The sequence below is a fragment of the Macaca fascicularis genome, chromosome 6, assembly GCF_037993035.2.
Source record: "Macaca fascicularis isolate 582-1 chromosome 6, T2T-MFA8v1.1".
Classification (NCBI taxonomy): domain Eukaryota; kingdom Metazoa; phylum Chordata; class Mammalia; order Primates; family Cercopithecidae; genus Macaca; species Macaca fascicularis.
In genome coordinates this window covers 110,834,961-110,860,430 of record NC_088380.1, presented here as the reverse complement: position 1 = coordinate 110,860,430, position 25,470 = coordinate 110,834,961, and positions in this window count along the sequence as shown.

The following is a 25,470-nucleotide window of genomic DNA, read 5'->3' as shown; positions in this document are numbered from 1 at the left end:
TTCCAGTCAAGCTCCCAACCAAATATGCTGCATGAATATCCCAGCCAATCATTGGAACAAAAATTAGCCCTGCCCAAGTTGCTGATTCATGGGCAAATAAGTGGTTGTTATTTTTGACACTAAGTTTCAGAGTATTTTGTTAAACAGTAATGGATGAGCAAAACAGGCACAAAGAAATAATTCACAAAAGAAGATAATTTAGAATGTCTACCATAAGAACTACTATAATTAAGATTTTAATAACTTAGAGAAGAAACTTTACATTGACCCATTGGCTTTTAAAAAAAGATTATATACATATAAAAAGATACACTGTAGAAAATCAGTGAATTTGGAACATAATGCACAGAAAGATCACGTTGATGTTTTCCCTTAAAAATTTGAATCATTGGCCGGGCGCGGTGGCTCAAGCCTGTAATCCCAGCACTTTGGGAGGCCGAGACGGGCGGATCACGAGGTCAGGAGATCGAGACCATCCTGGCTAACACGGTGAAACCCCGTCTCTACTAAAAAATACAAAAAACTAGCCGGGCGAGGTGGCAGGCGCCTGTAGTCCCAGCTACTCCGGAGGCTGAGGCAGGAGAATGGCGTAAACCCGGGAGGCAGAGCTTGCAGTGAGCCGAGATCGCGCCACTGCACTCCAGCCTGGGTGACAGAGCCAGACTCCGTCTCAAAAAAAAAAAAAAAAAAAAAATTTGAATCATTACAGTCAATACAAAAGTGAAGTTAAATTTAAAAAAAGTATATATGACAGAGTGGTTGATTATCTATTGATCATAATGTTGTAACAAACTTATTTGATCTAGCAAAGAATAACTGCAGAATGAAAATTTACAATAAATTTATCTATAGGTTAACTTTGCTAATTACCAGGATATAAAGAAATGAGAGCTGAAGCAAATGGAAACCTCTCATTTATTATCTTTCTAGAAATTACAAGATAGCATTTGATTTTTTCTTCTCAATTAGAAGTTTTTGTTCATCTTAGCAATTTTCAACAATAAAAAATAACATTCTTGATTATAAAATTAGGTATCAATTGCTGCATAAAAAAATTGCCCCAACACTTCATAGCATAAATCAACAGACATTTATTATTTCATGGTTTCTGTGGGTCAGAAAACTCAGCTTGGCTTAGCTGGATGCCTCTGCTTCAGTGACTCTCCTAAAGTTGTGATCAAGGTATCAGCCAGGGCTCATTCCCATATGAACACTCTATGGAAGTAAGATCTGCTTCTAAACTCATGCACCTAGATGTTGGCGGGATTTTAAGCATTGTGAGCTATCAGACTGAGGGCCTCAACTCAGTCCAATGTGGTTATTTGGTCAAAGAGTTTGCTTAGTTCCATGTCCTGTAAGGCTTTACAGGGCAGCTACCTTCCTTCAGAGTTAGTGAGTAAAAGCATTGGTGAGCATGCAAAATGGAGGTCACAATCTCTCTGTTACCTTTGCCAAGAAGCAACCTTCCATTACTTCTGCCAAATCATGTTTGTTAGAAACAAGTCAGTAAGTCTAGCCCACATTTAATGGAAGGGAATTAGAAAAGATCATGAATATTAGCAGGTAAGGCCATCTTAGTACTGCCTAACATGAGGGTTCACATACACAAAAGTCTCCTAATCATGTATCACCAAATAGCATGAAACATTAAGTTCAATTTAGCAAACAAATTAACTTGAGTTATTATGTAAAATTTAGTTCATATCTTAATAATAATAGGATGTTATCTGTTGAGAATGTTAGGTTTTATCTTTTTTAATTGATCCAAGTAAAGAATATTATTTACTTTTATATAGAGATCTATAAAAACTGCATTAAGGTACTCGATTTTCAATATATACCATATATAGTAGTCTTAGGTTAAGAAATTAAAATCACGAAAATTCAGACAAAAATAAGAAAATAGTCATGTTTGGAGATGACTCAAACTTTAATATTTCTTATTTTTAATAGGGTAGATGTAGATAGTTGGGAAATAACAACTTCCATGCTTTATTTTGGAAGTTGTTGTTTCCCCACCATCTATACATTTTGGTACATTTTTACACATTTTGTTGTGAAGAACAGAGACACACTTAAATTATTTCAGGTGATAAATAAATTGATTTTTAAAAACATGTAAACCAGAAAAGAATTAATAAAATGGCAGGAGTAAGTCCCTGCATATCAACAACAACATTAAATATAAATGAATTAAACTCTGCAATCAAAAGGCATAGAGTGGCTGAAAGGTTGGAAAAAAAAAAACAAGATCCAATGATCTGTTGCCTACAAGAAATACATAACCTATAAAAATACACAAAGGCAGAAAATAAAGGGATGGAAAAAGATATTTCATGCCAGTGAAAATCAAACAAAGTAGGAGTAGCTATACTTAGACAAAATAGATTTCAAGAAGAAAAGTGTAAAAAAAGACAAAGGCCATTATATAATGATAAAAGGGTCAATCCAGCAAGAGTATATAATGATTGCAATTATATATGTACCATACACTGTAGCTCCTAGATATATAAAGCAAAAGAGCTAAAGAGAGAGACAGATGCCAATACAATAATAGTTGGAGACTTCAACATCCCATTTTCATCACTGGACAGATCTCCTAGACAGAAAATCAACAAAGAAACATCAAACTTAATTTGTGCTACAAAAAATTGGTTCTAACAGAGGTTTACAGAATATTTCATTCAACATCAGCAGAGTACCCATTCTTCTCCAGCATATGGAACATTCTAAAGGATATATAATATGTTAGGTCACAGAAGAAGTCTTAAAACATTAACAATAAGTGAAATAATAGTAAGCATCTTCTCTGACCACAAAGGAATAAAACTAGAAATTAAAAGCAGGGAGAATTTTGGAAACTATACAAGCAGGTGGAAATTAAACAATAGTCTCCTGAATGATCAGTGGGTCAATAAGAAATTAAGAAAAAAATGGAAAATTTTTTGAAATAACAATGGAAAGACAAACTATCAAATCTACATGCTATACAGTGAAAGCAATACTAAGAGAAACATTTATGCCTACACCAAAAAAGTAGTCCCTGCATCAAAAAAGAACAACTTCAAATAAGTTATATAATAATGAATCTTAAAGAACTAGAAAAGCAGGAACAGACTGAACCCAAAAATAGTAGCAAATAATAGATATTAGAGTAGAAATAAGTGAATTTCAAATGAATAAAATAATACCAAAGATTAATTAAACAAAAAGTTGATTTTTTGAAAAGATAAACAAAATTGACAAATGTTTAGCCAGACTAACAAAGAAAAAAAGACAGGAGCTCCAACTAAATAGAACCAGAATTGAAAAAAGGATACATAACAACTGATACCATAGAAATTCGAAGGATCATTAGTGGTTACCACCAGCAACTATGTGCCAATAAACTGAAAAATCTAGAAGCCTACTGAAAAAAACTGAAACCTACCAAGGTTGAACCATGAAGAAATCCAAAACATGAATAAACCATAAGTAATGAAACTGAATCCTTATTAAAAAGTCTCCTAGTAAAGAAAAGCCTGGGACCCAATGACTTCACTACTGAATTGTATCAAACATTTAAAGAACTGATACTAATTCTACTCAAACTGTTCTAAAAAATAGAGGAAGAGGGAAATCTTCCAAACTCTCTGAGGCCAGTATTAGTCTGATACCAAAACCAGACAAAAATACATTAAAAAAAATAAACCTACAGGCTAGTATCTCTGAGAAATATTGATGCAAAAAATCTCAACAAAATACTAGCAAATCAAATTCAACAATACATTTAAAAGATCATTCATCATGACCAAGACAGATTTCTCACAGGGAGGCAAGGATGGTCCAACATACACAAATCAATAAATGTGATACATCATACCAACAGAATAAAACATAATCATTTCAATTGATGCTAAAAAGCATTTGATACAATTCAACATTCCTTCACGATAAACATTCTCAAAAAACTGTGTATAGAAGGAACATACCTCAACATAATAAAAGCCATATATGACAGAGCCACAGCTAGTGTCATAGTGGGAAAAACACTGAAAGACTTTCCAGTTTGATCTGGAATATGATAAAGATGCCCACTTTCACCACTGATATTCAACATAGTACTTGATGTCCTAACTACAACAGTCAGACAAGAGAAAGAAATAAAGGGCATCCAAATTGGAAGTGAAGTCAAATTTTTCGTGTTTGAAATTTATATTATCTTATATTTGGAAAAACTTTGACTCCACCAAAAAACTTCTAGGACTAATAAATTCAGTAAGGTTTAAGGATACAAAATCAACATAAAAAACTCATTAGCATTTCTATATGCCAACAGTGAATGATCTGAAATAGAAATTTAAAAAGCTATCCAATTTATAATAGCAACAAATGAAATTAAGTACCTAGAATTTAATTTAATCAAAGAAGTGGAAGATCTCTATAACGAAAACTACAAAAAACTGATGAAAGAAATTAAAGAGGACATACACAAAACAAATGGAAAGGTATTTCGTGTTCACAGATTAGAGTAATCAATTTTGTTAAAATGTTCATATTACCCAAAGCAATTTACAGATTCAATTTAATCTCTGTCAAAATACCAATAACTTTCTTCACAGAAATAGAAAAAACAATCATAAAATTCATATGGAACTACAAAAGACAGAATAGCCAAAGCTATCCTGAACAAAGAGAACAAAATTGGAGTAATCACATTACCTGATTTCAAATTGTACTACAGAGCTATAATAACCAAAACAGCATAGTACTGGCATATAAACAGACACATAGACAAATAGAACAGAACAGAGGACCAGGAACCAAATCCACATACCTACAGTGAATTCATTTTCGACAAAAGTGCCAAAGACATACACTGGGAAAATGATAGTCTCTTCAATAAATGATGCCAGGAAAACTGGATATCCATACATAGAAGAATGAAACTGGACCCATATCTCTCACCTTATACAAAAATCAAATCAGAATGAATTGAATAATTAAATCTAAGGTCTCAAACCATGAAATTACTAAAATAAAACATTGGGAAAAATCTCCAGGACATTAGTCTGGGCAAAAATTTATTGAGTAATACTCCACAAACATAGGCAATCAAAGCAAAAATGTACAAATAAGATGACATCAAGTTAAAAGCCTTCTGCACAGCAAAGGAAACAACCAAGAAAGTGAAGAGATAACCCACACAGTGTGAGAAAATGTTTGCAAACTGCCCATCTGACAAGGGACTAATAACCAGAATATATAATGAATTCAAACAACTCTATAGGAAAAAATATATAATAACCCAATTAAAAATGGGCAAAAGGTCTGAATAGACATTTCTCAAAAGAAGACATACAGATAGTAAAATAAGCATATGAAAAGGTACTCAACATCATTGATCATTAGAGAAATGCAAATTCAAACTACAATGGAATATCATCTTTCTTCAGTAAAAATCACTTTTATCTAAAAGTCAGGCAATAACAAATGCTTGTGAGGCTATGGAGAAAAGGGAATGCTGTACACTGTTGGTGGGGATATAAATAATACAGCCACTATGAGGAACAGTTCAGAGGGTCCTCAAAAACTAAAGGTAGAGCTACCATACTATCCAGCAATCCCACTTCTGCATACATGCTGGAAAGAAATGAAATTAGGATATCGAAGAGATATCTGCAGTCCTATATTTGTCACAGCACTGTTCACAATAGTCAGGATTTGGAAGCAACCTACATGTCTATCAACAGATGAATGAATAAAGAGAATGTAGTACATATGCACAATGGAGATTCACTCCTAAGAAATGAGATCCTGTTATTTGCAACAACATGGATAGAACTGGAGATCATTATGTTAGGTAAAGCAAGCCAGGCACAGAAAAACAAACATCACATGTTCTCACATATTTGTGGAATCTAAAAATCAAAACAATTGAACTCATGGAAATAAAAATAGGAAGATGGTTACCAGAGACTGGCAAAGGTATTTATGGGGCAGGGTGGAGGTGGGGATGGCTAATGGGTACAAAAATAATAGAAAGAATTAATAAGACCTAGTATTTGATAGTATGAAGAGTTAATAAGACCTAGTATTTGATAGTACAACTTAGTAAGCCCTAGTATTTGATGGTACAACAAAAATAATAGAAAGAATTAATAACACAGTATTTGATAGTATAGTATGGGGGACTATAATCAGTAATAATTTAATAGTGCATTTTAAAATGTCTAAAAGTATATAATTGGATTGTTGTAACTCAAAGGATAAATGCTTGAGTGGATAGATACCTAATTTTCTGTGCTGTAGTTAGTACACATTGCATAACTGTACCAAAATATCTCATGTACTCCATAAATATATACACCTACTATGTACCCAACAAAAATTTAAACATTAACAAAATTGGTAATATGTTTGTATGATATCTATATGTAGGAATGAGGAAATTGAGAATATGATGTGAAACTGTGAGAAAAAAACACGTTAGATCTCATAAACAAATGATTCTTCTTTTAAAACTGAAAAGATTTATTATAGTTCCAGAACTAGCACTCTAATGATCTGCCCATTATAATTTGACCCTAAGTCTCTTCCGTTCTCCAGTTCTTTGAAAGCAAATTTTTACTTTGTAACTTCTCTCTACACCGTAATTTTGCCTAATTCTCATCCTGACTTGTTTTCCTACTAAATTCCCAAATGAGGGAGAATATGACTTGCCAGTCATACCTTTTCAAACAAGAGCAGGCTGCATTCGACTTATGGGCCTATAGATTTGCTGACCTTGGGTAAGGGGCACAATGCATAGCCAATGAGCTATGACTGAGGATGGAAAGTGTGGTGCTGCAAAACACGGGCTCTGATGGAATCTGTTTCCAGGGATGGCCTGTCAACATTGCAGTAATTCTAGTTAGCAAAATAAGTCTAGTTCATTACTAGTTCTTAACCTCTTTTGCTAATTTAGCTCGGGTCCTGAAAATTAAACATCAGGAATGGGACCCGAAATCCTCTCTATTTACAAATTTCTAGAGGTCCTATTACATTCAATTATATTTTAAAAGGAGGCACACGTCTTATCAGTTGGTATATTAGTTATCAGCTGTCTTCTAGCAGATATTAACGGAAATGGCATTTAAGAGAAGCACCAGGCCGGGTGCGGTGACTCACGCCTGTAATCCCAGCACTTTGGGAGGCCGAGGCGGGCAAATCACGAGGTCAGGAGATCGAGACCATCCTGGCTAACACGGTGAAACCCGGTCTCAACTTAAAAAAAAAAAAAAAAATTAGCCGGGCGTGGTGGTGGGCCCCTGTACTTCCAGCTACTCGGGAGGCTGAGGCAGGAGAGTGGAGTGAACCCAGGAGGCGGAGCTTGCAGTGAGCCGAGATCGTGCCACTGCACTCCAGCCTGAGCGACAGAGTGAGACTCCGTCTCGGAAAAAACAAAAAAAAAAAAAGAAAACAAAAACAAAAAACAAGAAGCACCAGAAAGCCAAGAGGAAGACACGTTGCAACACAGACTCACGAAACAGATAAATGATTGATGGAAAGTTGTGCTAAGCCAAGAGTACAAGACAAGAAATATGTGTGTATATAAAGCAAGCAAATTAATAAAGGATAGTAATAAAATATCAAAACCCCTATGTTAGGTGCATGGAAAAATATATAAGCAAAGCATGGTAAGATTGCTAAACTATAAATGTTACAAATAAAGAAAATGGAATATTCGCATGAGTAAAGTAAATTTAGTAATGTAAAATGAAGAGTTGGGGTTAAATAGTTGGAACCTATATTCTTAAGCACAAAGTCGAGGGTTCATTCTATGGTAAAAACTACACTCTAGGAGATTAGAATGCAAAGTAGGAATCCAACCAAGGATAGGAATAACTGTAATATTGAGCAGATGTTGATGTTGTTATTAAGCTGATTATTTGTAACCCAAAGCTCATTTTATTTCTATATACATAAAATGAGTGTTGTCTGGGCTGGAACTGATCCACCAAAGTCTTAGCACCAATATCGGTTACAAATCAGAAAGACAGATAGCCTTTGGGGTCATTCTGAAAATACTTGGTAGTCTCAGTCTTTTCCTCCCAGCCCAATTTAGCTTCCATAGCAGTATTTTTTCACTGGAACACGGGGACAGGTTCATTTCAGATTTAGAACAATTACTTTGGACATGTGCAGAAAGCACAGGAGACTTTCTGCACTATGCACATCTGAATTACAGGGAAAGCTGCTTAAAAATCCCAGCAAATCTATTTGCATATTGCTGTCCAGTTGTCAGATGGTGTCTCAGTTTATAAATGTGAAAATCAGAGCAGATTTTATTTTCATCAGGATTTTAGACTTACCCATTGAAATGCAGCATATCAACAAGCCTCTCTGAGTTTTCATTATCATATTTGCATAGCACTGGACTCAAATGCATGTAGAGCTGGATACAGGCAGCAGTCTTTCCACCTGAGAAAAGTTTCCAAACATGACATCTTTTCAACAAATTAGTTTAAGTTGGAATACTTGACATAAATATTAACTCAGAAGAGGGATTAAAAACATTTCTAGCAAGCAGTGCAAACTATGAGGAATGTAGGAAATATAATTAAGAAGTATTTGTAAGAGCTTTCCCTCTTACCAACTGACTGCCTAGGATCCATTTACAGATGTTCCTCCCCATATCCTTCTTGCCCCATATTTGTTCCCATGGATGCTATAACATGGCATGGTCTCTGCCTGACCAGTTGTTAAAAGTGTAGCCCCAAAACCCATGAAACTTACAGTCCAGTTGGGAATGTAAGATGTTGAATAAATATAATCATTTGAGAGTAAAATATCTACCTGCTTGATCAGTGATGCGAGAGAGGTATAATTTACTATGTGAATGCAAAAGAAAGAGGTCATAATTCTAAATAGGGGAATTAGGAAGAACATATAAAGACGACCACTTACATAGGAGTAGGACTTGGTAAAGTTAATAGAGATTTTCTTGGTAGACTTATGGGAGGAAAACAAGTAATGAGAATAAAAAGATAACAAAATATAGTTAAGAAACCTCGGGACCTGTAATGCAGTAACAATTTGATATTACTGGAACAGAAGATGTACATACAAGTGGAAAAGGATAGAGATATTTGATGGTAAGCCTAGAAAAACAGACTGGATACACCATGGAGGACTTTGATGGCTGTGTTAAGAAATGATAAGAAATAGGATGCCAGGGAAGGTTTTTCACTAAGGAATTAACATGTTTGTAGCTGTGCTTGAGAAGCACTACATGGAAACTCAGAGAGGTGTGTATGTGTATAGTAACAATATTAAGGTGGTCTGCAGCCATGTTGCTATGCATCTATGCATGTCCCTTTTTGCATAACTACACATGGATATGGCTACAACATTGAGTTCATGTATATGTCATATGAATGTTATATACATATGTTTGTATATATTTCTTTTACTTACAGATAAAAATAATATTTTAGTCAAAGTTATTTTTTATTTTTTATAGTGCAATTTACCGTAGCGTATTGTACTTCTGCTTAAAAGAGATTATTTCAATTCTATTTTATTCTTATACATTGGGGTGTTTAAAGGGTGTAATACCAACCTGGGCCATATTAGAACTACTGGCTTAGAAATGAACATTGGCCAGAAGTCATTAAAAATGGATAGCTGTTTAGTGGTGTGTGGGAAATGAGTTGATGGTCACAGTCCAGTTCCTACTTAACAGGTGTCTACCTCATAAAAACCACCATCATAATCAGCACTTATTGGCACCCTCATTGCCAGCGTGAGGAAAGAAGCCAAGATTTAAGATTGCTTTCTCTTCTCTGTCAGTCAGGACTGTATGGGGAGCCTCCTTTCAACCTATTATAATGATTTTATGTTTTCTTTTGTACAGTATTAATTTCTAAAATAAATTTACTCTCTAAGGAGCCATCTCAAGAGACTGTCATTGACTTCTTAACCAGACAATAATTCACTTTAGAAATAATATTGTTGGAAGGAAAACATAGAGCCATTATAAAAGGATATAATGAGAACATATGAAGAGGTACCATTTCAAATCAGCAGTTTTAAAGACAGACATATGTTCCCACCACAGGGATCTGTCCTACTGCTTGAACACCAGAAGCAAACTCATTACTTAAGATCATTAAGGGATCACATTCAAACCTAATCATGATTTACAGGGTGAAATCCACAGCTTTACTCAGTGCTGCTTGATTGTGATATTGGATGCCACTCAATTGATGGAGAGTTTGTTTTTCCATGCTTGCTAACATGTCATCTCCCATATTTATGATTTAAGCATGAAATCTAATTACAAAGAAATAAGAAATATTCAAACCAATTCATTTGCAATAGAATTATTTAGAACATTCACTTATTGGATACAGTGTCAAAATTCATCTTTTGCATAAAGCTGTTCCCATAAATAAAATATTTTATACACACTTTATTGTGCATTTAAACATGATTGCTCCCACTTTGAAAAGATGTTTGCTGCAATGATGAAAGGAAACAATTGGCTCCTTTTAAGTGACTTTGCGTTATGTTTTAATGGCAGTTGTTTCGGGGTATCTTTTGAGGAGTGAAAGAATTATGGACTTGAATGCATTCCAATAATTTTTATATTATACTTTAGTTGGCCTTTCAATTTTCAAGACAGGAAAAGCAAAATTGTCTGTATAACAAGTGAATGCATTCAAATGTATTTATATGTATTACACAGAAAATAAAAATCAGAGAAAAATTCATAAACATCTGTATGCACAATGGATTTTATTCCATATAGAAAATTTATACAGAAAGACTAAGCAAAAGAAGTTCCAGAATGGAATTAAAACTATGCAGCATTGACATTTCTCCCAATACAATTTGTATAATTGACCTTTGATAGTGAAAATAGTCAACAATGGAAATATTAAGAATATTCAATAAAACAAAAAAGAAAATCATTTTGAATATTAACTATGAAATATGCAGTTGCTTGCTAATTGAATTTTTTTAAAAATACAGAAACACACAATTGCTTTTTATAACCCTTTCCTTTTTTGCATTGTTCTGTGTTTGTTCTTCATTCTTGGCTACAAATATAATTTTTTAAGAACATGAGCTCGAGTGCCCCCACAAAAATTGATATTTTAAAATAACTAAAATGAAGTTCTATATATTGGCTTAAATTTTGACACTATTGCTTCTCCATAAAGAGAACATAAACATATTTTGAAAGAAAGGAAAATTCAAAGAATCTCATTTGCAAGTAAGAAAAATTGTCCAAGATTATAAAACCACTTAAAAGAATAGTCAAAATGATTATCCATGTTTACAACTTCCATTGTATAATAAAAGAGAAGACTTTTTAAATAATATTATTGTAGTATGTTCTTTTTTGAATTGATCATAAACCAAATTAGACAATTCTTCAAGTAATCAATTGTTTAGTCTGTGACTATTTATCTTTCCAACTTTTCTAAAAAACAAGATCTCTTTTACTTAAATCTCAGGAAAACTTACTTGGAGTAAGTTTGGAAAACTAAAAAAGACTGAATTGTTTCAATTTTATAATCTTATTTTGGGGTGCATTAAAAAAATCTTGTATTGAAACCTTTCTAAACTGAAGTATAACCTGACAATCTGAGGACTGAGACCGTCCCTTACACATCTTTGATTTAAAAAAAATAATAAATAAATAAGGCTGGCATTAATCACTATTCCTGACTTTTAGTAGAAACTCAATAAAGGTATATTCATTGTATGTTTTAAGACACAAAATAAACAGGAATTTTTCCAAAAGTCACAGGTAGTACTCCAAATGGAAGCAAAGAAAGATACAAATCTCACTTGGCTTTAAAATTATTTCTAGACACAAGGATAGAAGCACATTTATTAATTTTTCTCTTAAATAAGTTGAATATATTATTTTAAAATGTTTTTCTTGCTCAAGAAAATAAGAGCATGAAACATTTATATAACCTCTTATTTTGTGATTGGTCCAGATTATCTTTTCAATTTATCATTTTCTGTTCTTTTTTAAGAGGGAATCCACTGAAAGTATTATTTTTGCTTAACTTTAAAATTTAATTCTTGAAGCATGTTCTGAACATTTAGTGTGTTTCTATGCTTAGTAGCTAAAATAGTACTTATAATGACACAAAATACTTCATAAAATGATATCTTTATTTTGATTATCATAATTCTATTCACTGAACAGCTTCCTGTAACTAAAACTTATACTTCTTATCTGACTTGATATGAGCATGGACAGGAGAGGGTTCATAATGCACACAGACAAAGCAAAAACCTGCAATTAGTAGAATTAATAAATCGGAAGCATTACAAAGATTTCACAAAGCTGGTAAGATCACAGATTTTAAAAAAATATTTCAGCAGTATTTTTTATGCTCTTCAAACTCTTAATTTTGTACAATTATCAACCACATTTTCATCTAAATGCCATTCTATGCATTGCTGATCTCTGAAACTTTCCAAAAGTGGAAAATATTTTCAGGTAGTTTAAAGGCAGCTCAGCAAAGTGGTATGCTATGAAACACATCAATTTAACTTCTTCAGGCTTGTTTTGCTCTCTACCCAAGCACACCTCGAATGCTGCACCATTCATTGCTATCACTGCAGTATATCCTATGCCTCCTCAAACACTATCACCACCTGTCAAACCTGGCATGAAATAGTTTGCAAGGTTTTTATGTTGATTTTAAGGAATTAGAAGCATCAAGCATGTTATTTATTCTGGGTTTATCTCCAGTGATGTATACAGTTACCAGTAGCACTGGATTGCATCCTAAATAATCTTTTCAGGATTGGCTGCTGAAGTATTATATTGTTGTCTGGATTAAGGTTGTCTATATATTGCACTAAAATTTGCTTTTATTTAGAAAGACTTTAGGCTGTTAAATAAGTCAATAGGAAATGTAGTTTCTAGCCGGGCGCGGTGGCTCAAGCCTGTAATCCCAGCACTTTGGGAGGCTGAGACGGGCGGATCACAAGGTCGGGAGATCGAGACCATCCTGGCTAACACGGTGAAACCCCGTCTCTACTAAAAAATACAAAAAGCTAGCCGGGCGAGGTGGCGGGCGCCTGTAGTCCCAGCTACTCGGGAGGCTGAGGCAGGAGAATGGCGTGAACCCGGGAGGCGGAGCTTGCAGTGAGCTGAGATCCGGCCACTGCACTCCAGCCTGGGCGACAGAGCAAGACTCCGTCTCAAAAAAAAAAAAAAAAAAAAAAAAAAAAAAAAAGAAATGTAGTTTCTGCCAATTAAAATTTAAAAGTCCATCTCCCCAAATTAATGCAGAATATTTAGCTTCCTATTATTTCATAAATGTACTTACCAAATTAGATTATCACCTCTATTCCTCTTCCAAGGGAAAAAGAAAAGTATTTCCTATAGATTTGCTTTCAATGTTAATGAAAAACCAAGAGAAACAACCACACAAGTATATAAAACTATGAGTAGAGTTTTGCAAAATAATTTTGGCAGTGAAAATTTGACAGATGCAGTTTCAATATCTTGTATATCAAAAAGTAAAGTAAATTTCTGCAGTGAGAGATGGGGTAATACAACAAGGAGGAGTGAAGAGAACGTAAAGCAGACACCTGAATGCCAGGGGAAGCGTGAGTCCATGATGGTTTCTCCCACGATCTCTGTGCTTTGTCCTTGCTTTCTCTGAGTCTAGTGCTCTTTTCTCTAGGCAGCACTGACCCTTCCTCGCAGCAGAAGGCTGAGTGCTGGCCAAGGTCTCATAGTTGGTCCATTTACAGATCTAGCAACAGATCCAGGACTCATTTTTCTCACAGGTGAATTCAGAGATTTAGATTAGATTAATTGTTCTAATATCTCCTTGAGAGTTAGAAGAAAGTTTTGGAAACTTCCTCTCCAAAAAAGAGAAACACACAAAACATGTTGGATGAGTTTTAAGCCTATCTATGGCCCCCAAGTTAAGAATCCAGAGATTAGAAAACTTTTAAAACATTATATGTGTTTCCCTAATACATGTAAATAGTGGACTTTTGGATAGTAATAATAATTTCTTTGATCTTTGTTTTTCTGTAATTGCAAACCATCTACACTGAGCATGCATTTAAGGTTGCAGCCCCAGAAAGTAGACCACCTAAGTAGCAATCTTCGTTCATCCACAAACTTCCCGTGGAACACTGGCCCAAGTACTCACCTTTTCTTTCCTTAATTTGTTTCATTGGTATGTTGTAGATAACAACGTTTACAGTTACCTCACATGGATTTGTAGCTATTAACTTAGTGTGGCATGTGTGTGTGTATGTGTATTAACACAGCCAGGAATTTATATCTATCATGCTTAGAACAGGTCCTGAAACATCACAATTGTTCAATATATCTTAGATATCACATGGGTATTTTTAAATTCTATAAATATAAAATACACCTTTCATAATCTTATTTAGGTGTTTTTTTCTAGAATGTCAAGATCTAGCTTCTATATTTGAAAATTAACCATATTATCTAATTTGCAATGTGATATCCTGTTCATTTTCTGTACAATTTTGTTTATGGTTTCTAAAGATTGCAAAAAGAAATAAATAGTTTTATATCTCCACAGCAAAGAATCAGTAACGATTTTCCAATTGAAAAAAAAAAAAAACACTGAAATAAATATAATAGGTAATGCTTAATGTCTATGCAATGACTTCATTTGTAATTAGCATTCTGCACCGTATAATGTGTCTTGCAATCATGTTCCTCTTTCCCCTTTTGAAAAAGAATGTATATCAAGTTTCCTTATTCATGTGGCTGGTGTAAAATTTCTTACATTTATATGTGAGACTCACTGTTTAATGAGTCTTTTCTAAGAAGACTTTCCTGACTGAACTAATTTGTTCCCATTCTTAAAATAAGTTTTAAAATCAGTTTTTCTAAACTAAATATACAAAATTAATATCAACAGATTTCTAACCTATTTCTTTATCTATATGTTTTACAGCATACAATCAGATAACACCTTAGATAAGATTTGGTTCAAAATTGTTATACCAGATGCAATTTACTTTTTAATCCTAAGTCCTTCAATAACTCTTTTTCCTTTTCCTCATTTGTCCACTGGTGAAGTGTGACAGATAAAATGTCATTTCTGTTAAACAAGAGCACCACTTTCTATCCCCACTTTTACTTACACAGATAATAAAACTAAGTAAAATATGAACATGGTTGGAAAGGGAAAGACACATGTATTTTCTGCTTAGTAAAACAAAACTGTTTTGGTTTTCTCTGCAGCCATATTTCTTGCTGGACCTATATTCATTCTTTTAAAAAACAACTATTACTTTCATTATGCGCTTCACTCCTTTTCTACAGCCAATTTTTTTCAGGCCCCATAGTTTTGCTTTTTTAAAATCCGAATATGAGCCCCTCCCTCCCTCTGGCACACATACATATACACTCTATTTTAGGTGCCAGGGCATGTCAATAACATCAATCACCATTCGCACCATCGATCATGCAGCTACGAAGCAGTTGGATGACATCTGCCATAACACCCTTCTGTGCTACGGTAATGCACTTGAATTTTGATGCAGGAAGTTATTGGTTTGCAGACTCGTAATCAATCACAGCATCTTTTCAAGCAGAATATCTTGGAGATATAACAGCAAGTTAATCACATATTCTTTGAGTATGTTTGGGCATGAATATAAGAGAGTTCCATATTTGTAGACTAATATTAAGTAATTAAAATATAATTTATAATTCTCCTAATAGCCAACATCATATTAATTACCCAAACAATATTTTCTTTTTAAACTTTAACACATTTCTCCACAAATGTATTTTGAGGTTTTTCTTTATTACAAAATTTGAGGCAACATTTGTGTCATTCTAAAATGCAAAGATAAAGACAAAGCAGTCCCCTATTGGCATTCCTGACTCTAGTCAGGACCGCTTAGTGTATGCACATTTTATACAACAATATATTTGTTACACTATTGGTGGTGGTCTTTGGTATATAGTAAAATCATATCATAGGAAATGTGAATAAAACAGCAGATTTTATAAATAGAAACAATTGAAATAAATTAAAGGTAAAATACAGTATCTGATAGTATTGTTTAACTTGATTTTATTTGAAACTTCATCATTATGTCTTAACATGAAGCCATCTATGCTTGCAAATTGTTTTAGCTTTTAAAATTTAATTATTCTAACATTTGGTAAAATGCTTATTTTGGTTGTTGCTGTTAGATCTAGCTCTGTCACTAGGCTGGAGTGCAGTAGTGGGATCTCAGCTCCCTGCAACCTTCGCCTACCAGGTTCAAGCGATTCTCCTCCCTCAGTTTCCCCAGTAGCTGGGATTACAGGCGCGTGCCACCACGCTCAGCTCATTTTTGTATTTTTAGTAGAGACAGAGTTTCACCACCTTGGCCAGGCTGGTCTAGAACTCCTGACCTCAGGTGATCTGCCTTCCTTGAAAAGGGTGGGGATTACAGGCATGAGCCACCGCGCCTGGCTGCATTATTGACACTTACATGTTTCTAATACAAAAGACGTTTGCTGCAAAGCTGAGAGCAAACAGCAAATTAACATTGGGTTTCCTGAAAAACTTAGAAATTTGGGGAGAAGAGATACTGTTACTTGGAATAGAGTTCTCACACTCATCAACACAACAGTAGAAAATCTGGGAGAAAGCAGAGATTTGTTTTCTCCCAAGGGGGTATTTTATTACATTAGACTTCTCAGAGGAAAGAGTAGAATATAGACTCTGAAGGAAGAGGAAGACAGTTGAGTCCAGACCCTAGGGTGCTGCCTCTGTTTCCTTGGGTTAGAAGTTTCTAGGATGTTGTGTGGTGTAATGATTCAGAGAGTCTTTCCTGACAGTCACAATACCTGTCATGTGGGGAAAGAGGAGGACAGCAGATTTCTTCTAAGGTTAAAAAAAAAATAATAAAAATGCATTTTTGTATTTGATAAGTTCAGTGTTTCCAGATAGTCTCAATCTTTTAGAGAAAAGTTAGAAATTGTATTTTATGAGATTCAATACTTAAAATTGGCTAATGTTTTAAAAGCACTTTGAAGATACATACATTTATTTATATATAATATATATAATATTGAATACTGGTTTGTCAACAACCAATTGCTAATCTCAGTTCAAATCCACAAGTGTTTTTCTTTTTTTTTTTTTTATTATTATACTTTAAGTTCTAGGGTACATGTGCATAATGTGCAGGTTTGTTACATATGTATACTTGTGCCATGTTGGTGTGCTGCACCCATCAACTCGTCAGCACCCAACTACTCGTCATTTACATCAGGTATAACTCCCAATGCAATCCCTCCCCCCTCCCCCCTCCCCATAATAGGCCCTAGTGTGTGATGTTCCCCTTCCCGAGTCCAAGCGATCTCATTGTTCAGTTCCCACCTATGAGTGAGAACATGCGGTGTTTGGTTTTCTGTTCTTGCGATAGTTTGCTAAGAATGATGGTTTCCAGCTGCATCCATGTCCCTACAAAGGACACAAACTCATCCTTTTTGATGGCTGCATAGTATTCCATGGTGTATATGTGCCACATTTTCTTAATCCAATCTGTCACTGATGGACATTTGGGTTGATTCCAAGTCTTTGCTATTGTGAATAGTGCCACAGTGAACATATGTGTGCATGTGTCTTTATAGCAGCATGATTTATAATCCTTTGGGTATATCCCCAGTAATGGGATGGCTGGGTCATATGGTACATCTAGTTCTAGATCCTTGAGGAATCGCCATACTGTTTTCCATAATGGTTGAACTAGTTTACAATCCCACCAACAGTGTAAAAGTGTTCCTATTTCTCCACATCCTCTCCAGCACCTGTTGTTTCCTGACTTTTTAATGATTGCCATTCTAACTGGTGTGAGATGGTATCTCATTGTGGTTTTGATTTGCATTTCTCTGATGGCCAGTGATGATGAGCATTTTTTCATGTGTCTGTTGGCTGTATGAATGTCTTCTTTTGAGAAATGTCTGTTCATATCCTTTGCCCACTTTTTGATGGGGTTGTTTGTTTTTTTCTTGTAAATTTGTTTGAGTTCTTTGTAGGTTCTGGATATTAGCCCTTTGTCAGATGAGTAGATTGCAAAATTTTCTCCCATTCTGAAAATTTTTGCACAAGTGTTTTTCAATTCGAAAACTCTGTGCCCTCTCTGTTGTAGTATTTGTGTTTAATTTGGTGAAATGAAAAATATTTACTGAATAATAACTTAATACTTAGCATTAATTTTGTATGCCCCATGGTTGCCTATCTACCTCTATGCTTTTTCACATACTTTTTTCTTCCCTTACAAATTCTTTCTTTCAAGGAATGCTCACTTAATAACCTACCTAAGTTATTCTTATCCTTCATGGCCCATTTTAAATGCAACCAACCCCATGAAAACTTTCAGTTTCCTCTTAAGAGAATTAAGCTGTTTTCTTTATACCATTTTCCTCTTTCCACCATCTTGCAATTACACACTCAGAAAAACAATCATAAAATTAAATCAATTGCATGTATAAGATTCAAATTGCTTTCTTAATAGTTTTGTGATTTGTGAGGCTGCAATATGTTAATCCATGTAACAGGCCTAGTGTAAAACTCTTCATCTCACAAATATACTGTTAATTTTACATTTAACATGATGCCATCTGCTTTAATCTTACGTGATCAGAGAATAAAGTGGTCTAATTCATCAAATACTCTGTCCAATAGATGCAATAAATAAAAATATCTGTATATTTGTATATATGTATACACACACACACACACACACACACACAAGCTCACATCAACTCATCATGACATGACCACCAAACAATAAGATGCCTAAAACACACTTATCACAATCCATATTGTACTAATTAATTATCCAAAAGGATTTCAAGAATATTTTTTATATGGGCTTTATACTGCACAAAGTGGTTAACATGTTTGGGAACTAATCCACATTTTCTTATTTGTTTTGCCCAAATTTTGGTCAGTCTGGTCTCAAATTCATCCTTTTTTTTCCAATGCAGCATGCATCTATTATCTGTTTATAAGTAAAGACCTCAAGCAACTGGTAAGGTGAAGCAATTTCAATCAGGAAAGCATCTTCCCATCATAGTAGAAAAATAAAGGCACGAAATTTTTGGCTTCAAAGTGAATATGTCTACTTCAAATACCTAAAGTACAAAATCGGATCAAGCTTGATCAAACTTGTAGGGTTTTTGCTGAAAAAAAGAAATCACCCTGAAACACAGGAAAGATTTTGCTGAAAATCTATTTGAGTTTTGTGAACTAATGAAATTATATTGTAATTATTTATTCATATGTCTATACCCTGCTTTAGATATTGAGCTGCATCTGAATATTCTTTATTTCTGTTTCCCCAGCACCAAGTTCATGAATAGAACTCTAGGAAATACTCACCTAAGCACTGAATGAATTCATAGATTAATTAACCTATGAATGAGGGTAGGGACTGTTTGATAGCAAATGAAACTTTCCTTCTTGACTCTGTTTTAACACAACTGAGGCAGGCTACAGTAAACTCTACCCTGCTACAATTTAGAAAAATAGTGGGCAAATAATATGTAGCCTGAAACTCCTTCATTTTTATTCATTCAAACTATGATTATCTATGTTGTGCCTTTCATGGGTTAGGTACTATATTTAAGTGCCAAGTGCTTCCACAAGATATAAATCAGAAAGACATATATTTAGAGCAGTAGTTCTCAATTTGAGATAACACTGGGCTATTAGGGGACATTTAAAATATCTTTTGATATGTTCTGATATGAAATTTGGGGTAAGATGCTATTGGGTAAAGATACAGATTGATGCTAAACATCTTACAATGAACAGGAATACCTTTCACAACATAAATCTGCCCAACTGAAATGTCAATCAGTAGTGCTGAGATTGAGAAATTCTGATTTAGAAGAATCATGAAGGAGTATAATAAATACTTAACTTATTTTGTGATGAAATTATATAAGTAGAAAGTTATCACCTCTACATTAGGTGGCCATGGAAGACTAACAGAAGAGAAACATGAGAAACATTCAGAGTGGGGGCTTTAAGTATGTTTTCCAGGAATTAAGTTGATAGAAGGCGTAGGAAAGAAATCAACTTTATACCCCAATGGTTGGGGCATAAGGTAGTTAACATTTGTGTGGGATGATGCTGCAAAGTGACACAGTGGTCACCTCAAAAGAGAAGAGAAATATTATCCTCAGTATAACACATTTATACACAGTCATATGACAGGAAATTCTTGTTTGTAATACCTAGGAGAATAGATTGCATTATAAAGACAGTAAGAGAGATGTTGAATAATGTTTTAGCAAAGAAGTAAAATGGTAGGACATGTTAATGTTTTCTATTAAGGAAAGTACAAAAAAAAAAAAAAAAAAAAAGGAAATTTTGGGAGCATATCGGCGTAAAGAGACATTGGAAGGCAAAAGCCAGGCAAGGTTTACTTTAAAATAAAACTTCAGGGACATTATCATTGTCCAAACTAAAGATGTGGCAGTAAGAACAGAGTGAAAGGAATAAATTCAGGAATATTTAGGAAGACGAAATGAAAGTAGTTGTAAAAATCATATCTTAGGTGGAAAGTTATTAAAGAGTTGAGAATGATACCTACGGTTCTGGTTTGCCCTATTAATTAAGTATATACAGTTTGTGATAAGATGATTGCACTGGGTTCAGTCAAGTACATGTTAAATTTGTGGTTACTAGACGTCATTCAAGTAGAAGTGCTCAGTAAGTATTTGGATGTAGAATTCAGGATGTAATCTTGGCGGAAAAAATTGATTAAGGAGTCATCACATATGGGTAGAAATTAGAACCATGGGGATGGATACATTTATCTGAGGAAAATGTAAAGAATAAAAGTACAAAATAGCCAAAATGAAGTCCAATGTGACTGAGTCAGTTTCCAGGAATCCAAACTAAGCCTATGGAGGGTTAGCAGGAGCCTTGGTAACTAGATGCAAGAAGTTTGGTATCAACAGGATAAACAAGTTATGCCTGACATCTTTTCTTTAAATTCATTTTAATAAATAAAACATTAACAGTAAATGATATAATGTGATTTTAAAGTACACAAGTGATACTTTATACTTCTATGTATGAGATGAATAAGAGGGATAGCCACTCTACGCTAAGAAGCAGAGAGGAATGTCTGGCACATTGCAGGTGGTTAATAAATGTTTCTGAAATGCAGGAATATTTGTAACATGTGCAAGAGATATAGCAAACCCGTAAAGTTTCTATTAAAGTGGAATATTATAAAGCTAAGCTACCTGTGGCCCAGTGTAAATTTAATCTCCTACCTGAAATCGTCCCACAGCTCTGTGTGTGTGTGTGTGTGTGTGTGTGTGTGTGTGTGTGTGTTTTCTTAATTTATAAACACCAAAATTCTTTTGGAAACAGAAGAAAAAAAATGGTTAGCATAAGATCATAAAAAGTAGTTGTAATAGATCTCTCAAACTTATTTATTTCTCCTCAGTAAAATGTTGTGCCCTTTGACTAACTACTCCCTACCCACACCCAGCCTCTAGTAATTACCATTTTACTCTCTATTTCTATAGCTTAATTTTTTTTGGATTTCACATCTAAGTGAGATTTTAGCTAAATTTAGCTAGATTTAGCAAAACAACATATTGAATATGATAAATATATACAAATTTTACCCATCAATTAAAAAATATTGAATAAGTAGTAGATTCAGGATCTTTGCTTTTTTTCATCTCTACTTTCTTTAATCCCTTTTATTTTGGGTTGGAAGTGAAGGGCTTGAATCTATTCTATATAATGTAAATGAGAAATAATAGTTCCCTTTAGTTTTTTTTTTCCATAGTAAGCAGTACAGCTGACTTTTTGATGAGACAGGCTTGAACTATGTGGAACCACTTATAGGCAGCTTTTCTTCCGCTTCCACCACCTCTGAGACAGCAAGATCAACCCCTCTTCTTCATCATGCTACTCAATGTGAAGATGACAAGGATGAAGACCTTTATGATGATCTACTTTTACTTAACCAATAGTAAATATATTTTGTCTTCCTTCCTTTATCTTCTTTATGGGTTTTCTTAATAACATTTTCTTTTATTTGGCTTAGTTTATTGTAAGAATACAGTATATAATACACATAGCATAAAGATACATGTTAACAGTCAACTGTGGGCTATAAGTAGTTAAGTTCTGAGGGATCCACAATTTATACACAAATTTTCAACTGTCTGGGGCTCAGCACCCCTAACTGCTGTGTTGTTCAAGGATCACTGCACTTTGTTTGAAAGTAAAGCAATCTCAAGTTTCTAGAGGTGCCTTCGAATTTCAAGATTAAATAACAGAATCTATACTTTTCATGTCTTGAGATATTTTTATTATTTACCTTATTGACCTTGATCTTTTCAGACAAAAAGTGGTTTGTGATTTTTGTTGTTGTTTCATATCCTCAAATGTCAGTGCTTTCCTGTAAACTTTGTCATTTTCATTGTGTGTGTGTGTGTGTGTGTGTGTGTGTGTGTGTGTTTTCCTAAACCATCCCATTCTTTCAGGAACTTGGTTCCTGTATGCTTTTTCTCTCCATTTACTTTCAAATCTTTTGGTAAAACAAATAAAGTGAATCATTTATATCATAGTGTTCATCTAAGATATTAAAGTACAAATTAACCCATATATTAATATATCTATTACTAATATAGCTAATGAAATTATAACCATAGGTAAATGCTTCTATTTTCTAACGTTTAATGCATCGCTGAAACTGTTGATGCAATTTCACTATACTAACTGCTCTGCAGTGAGTACATCAAGAGGGGAGAATAATAATTTTTGACACTAAAATCACACTATACAATTGTTACCAAAATTATTTTCATTTAAAGGTAATTAAATAAGGTTCTTCTCTGCTCCAGTTCAGGAGACAACTATTTAATTACACTTCTCCTATAAAAGTATTTCCAATCTAAGTGGATATATCGCCAAAGAAGCAGTCTATTTTTTAATATGTTAACAGAAATGTATGCTATTTCTCTTTGTTCTAGAACTCTCCTTATGCTTTGTGATTTTCCACATTGCATTTCATCCAGCTACACACATACACAAATATATGTGCACACACCTTTTGAACAAAAAGAGTCTTTTCATTTTTCTCTTATAAACAGGAGAAGGCCTTAAGAGGTAATTTATCCCATGCACTTTATTCAGAGAAATGTAATCTAGTTTCAAACAATTTTGAATTTTTACCATTATTACATAAAATTATATTTTATGATAAGTCAGTTTTTTATATAATATTCATGGGACACTTAGTTTTTTTAATCCAAAAGTTTTCAATTAGTAATTAAACCAGTTTTGTTAAGCAAATGAATTTATTATTCGCCTTCTAAATATCTGACTCAAGAAAAGTGTCCTCTTTCTGCATAAGACTTTTCTTATGATTGAAAATGAGCTTTTTCCGTTTCTAATAGACTTTAAATGACTTGTTTCATATGCATTTAATACCTAATCAAACCTTTAGACCATGCTGTCTAATATGGAAATGGACAGTGTGATGAGGAACATGTCCCACTATGCTGTCCAATATGGTCTCCACTAGCCACATGAGGCCTTCGGGTACCTAAAGTGTAGTTAGTGCAAATGTGCATATGAGACAATACATTTTCAATTTTACTTAATTTTAATTAATCTATATTCATATTTAAATAGCTGCACGTGATTAGTGGCCACTATGTTGGTCATCATAGCTGTAGTTGATTTTGTCACCTACTTGGGGAAAGTTCTTTTCATTGCCTTTTTGAGATTCTAGGGTATACATGCATTATGGGCTACTGGCCTGACTTCTTTCTCCATTGTCAAAGCCATCAGTGTAGCACTTTCAAATCTGTCTCTCTCTCTTTCTCTTTCTTCCTCCTTTCTCTTACCTCTGCTATTATTGTCACATCTACCCCTGTGCCACTCATCCTTTGCTTTTCCTCCTATAAGGACCCTTGCGATTACATTGAACCCAGCTAGATAATTTAGAATAATCTCACCATCTCAATATATTTAATTTAATCACATCTGCAAAGCCTTTTTGCCATGAGGTTAACATAATCAAAGGTTCTGGAAATTAGGACATATGCATCTTTGGGGGACCATTGTTCTGTGTACCACAACATGCATTTTTTAACTTTTTAAAATATAAACTTTTAGTGCTGTTTTGAAACAGTTTATCATATTTGCAAATATATATGCACATACATGTCAATTCAAAAATATAATATGCTTCTGAAAGACTTGTATATATATATGTACATAATATGTGTTTACATAACAGTAATACAAGTTAACATACAAATGAATAACTAGATATGTGATATAATAAGATGATTGATGTATTAGTCAGGATTCTCTAGAGGGCAGAACTAGTGTGTGTGTGTGTGTGTGTGTGTGTGTGTGTGTGTGTATATATATATATATATATATATGAGTTTATTAGGTATTAACGTGATCACAAGGTCCCATAATAGGCTGTCTGCAATCTGAGGATCAAGGAGAGCCAGTCTGAGTCCCAAAACTGAAGAACCTGGAGTCTGATGTTCAACAGCAGGAAGCATCTAACATGAGAGAAAGATATAGGCTGGGAGGCTAGGCCAGTCTAGTCTTCTCAAGCTTTTCTGTCTAATTTATATTCTAGCTGCACAGACAGCTAATTAGACGGTGCCCATTCAGATTAAGGGTGGGTCTGCCTTTCCCAATACACTGACACAGATTTTAATCTCTTTTGGCAACATCTTCACAGGCACACCCTTTGCATCCTTTAATCCAGTCAAGTTGACTCTCAGTATTAACCATTCACAATTGTGTATCTGTTCTTATGTTCCATTATTTTTTATATTGTATTGAAAAATTGTGCTTGAAGATTCCTGATCAGCTCACATCATTTCTGACACAACATGTCTCTTGTTTTTTTTTGTTTTTGCATCCTTCTAATTATACTCTTTTATACTATTTCTTTTAAAAAAGACAGTATTTAATAATGTCTTTGGCTAGTAGTTTGGTAATTCAAGTAGTATTTTATCAGATTTATTAATATGTAGGTAGTATGATATAAAAATGTTGCTACGGATAAGAAATATTACATTAATCCTTTAATTCTATATACCTGACCTATTATTTTGAATCTAGATGTCTAAATTAGTGTCAGAATGAAAGCTTTCAATCCAGAAACTTAATAATATAGACGGACATGACAAACTGTTTTTGTTTTATGTGGATCGAGTTATTTTTGTCTTGCAAATGTGTGATCACACTCTTACTTCAATTTGCTTCAAGTCACTTAACACTGAGTACTGGAAAGAACATTGGTCTGGAATTGGATGTTAGTTTAAACCCTGGCTTGATCAGTTAGTAGTCTGCTTATAAGTTTTGGCTCATCTCTTCTGCTTTTTAAGTTTTAGTTCTCTCATCTGTAAAATTGAATTAATAATATTTAACTCTATAGTCCCCAACA